Here is a 2,152-nt window from a genome sequence, read left to right on the forward strand (position 1 = left end):
ATTGGTATATGTTTGGTATTATGTTTGATATTATGATTGGTATATGTTTGGTATTATGTTTGATATTATGATTGGTATATGTTTGGTATTAGGCTTGGTATTATGTATGGTATTTGGTATTATGTTTGGTATTGTGTTTGGTATTATGTTTGGTATTATGATGGTATTTGGTTTGGTATCATGATTGGTATTATGTTTGGTATTTGGTTTGGTATTATGTTTGGTAATTGGTTTGGTATTATGTTTGGTATTTGGTTTGGTATTATGATTGGTTTTTGGTGTGGTATTATGATGGTATTATGTTTGGTATTATGATTGGTATTTGGTTTGGTATTATGATGGTATTATGATTGGTATTATGTTTGGTATTATGATGGTATTATTAACTCATTATTGTTACGTCTCCGTTCGTTAATTGATTTTCCGTAACTTCGTTCCGACGAAACTTTAGTGACACAAGTCCTTACTTAATAGAACTGGTTTATTCTTTCTGAATATAACTTTACCGATACACTTATTTTCAACAGTCGCTCTATAACAAACGTTTTAACAACGAACGTTAACTTCAACAATACTTTCTGACTGCAGTTCAATTACTCACTACCTACACACATTGTCACGTCACGTTGTGAGCGTCTTATATATATACCAGACAAACATATATCTAGTAAATGCTAGGGCATTCACGAAGGAACAAGATATTTCTAGAAAATAGGTGGTTTGACACTAGTCACGTGACCTCGCTGACGCAACATTATTATTAAGAATTTCAAATTGATCAATTTCTACAATACACTTTTATTTGATCCAACTTTAAGTATCATAGATAGTTTAAACAGTTTTACTTCTTTCACTTTGAGAAGACTGTTTTTAAATCGTAATTGCTTTGAACCAAAAATTCACTTCTTACTGCATAATTAACAATACTGACCACCCATCAGACAGATGACCAAATTGAAAAAGAGGTGAAAGAATGGTTAAAGTTTGCCTCTGAGGGTCATAGAGGGAGAAAGTTACGGGATGAACAAAAAAATTCAAATTGACCAGTATGACATAACAATGGATTTATATTTAATTCAGGGTTTTCACTAGTACTGGAAGTTATGAAATTTTGAGAAATAACTATTTTTCTATACTAAGTTCATTGTTCTTTCTCATTTAATTATGAAAACAAACAATACAACAAAAAATGTAGTGTTCAACAGTTTTTCCATGCAAAATATGATCATTAAAACTCAGTAGAATTATATAATACTTACATTTATTGTCAAGAAATTAAGTATATATATGCTGATTATAAAAACAAAAAACTTCTATACATTAAATTGTTGTATCTAATTTTCTAAATTTTCCATTATTAAAACAAGTATTATAATTATAGTACTAACTGGTAAAAGAAAAGCTATAATAATAATTTAGTGTATGACAATATTTATGTATGTTTGTTGACTTCAGCTAGTGGTATCTGATTCAGAGCTCTCTGAAGTTTCATTTGGAGATTTGATGATTTTTGAAGAAACACCAGTATATTCAGTGGCTTTTGAATAAGTAGCTGTAGCTTTAGTGTCATTTTGTGAATCAGAGGTTTTTCTGAGTGACCTTCTGTAGGAAAAAAAAACAAAGTTAGAAACGCATGAGGTACTTTTATGTTGGGTACTTTTGAAAGTTTAGAAGAAACACTTAAAACTAAATTAAGAAATTTACAATGGACAAATAAAATTTACTAATGTATAAATTACGTGAAAACAAGCTTCAGTTTATCTCCTTATTGTATTGAATTTCGTATGTCCTTTAAACAAGATGGGAATTACAATAAGATTTTTCCAAAGTTTCCTTAGTTGTTTATTTTGTAATTTTTCATAAAGAGAATAACTTGCATAGCATATTCTTAACAAAAAATAATTATTGTTTTATGATTATGTTTTTAGAAGTGACTATATCTACTATGCTTTTAAAATAAACTATCAGATAAATAGAAAAATCCAGTCTTACCTATATACGAACAAAAAACCTAACACAATACAAAGGACTAAAATTCCAAAAAATGCGATGATAATGGCAAGTTCTGAAATGTCTGTAAAACAATAAACGTTATTATATATCGTAATATCAATTAATTAATATACTGGTGTTTTTCATCGAAATTAAAACA

Source organism: Limulus polyphemus, unplaced genomic scaffold, assembly GCF_000517525.1.
Source record: "Limulus polyphemus unplaced genomic scaffold, Limulus_polyphemus-2.1.2 Scaffold8282, whole genome shotgun sequence".
In the NCBI taxonomy this organism is placed as follows: domain Eukaryota; kingdom Metazoa; phylum Arthropoda; class Merostomata; order Xiphosura; family Limulidae; genus Limulus; species Limulus polyphemus.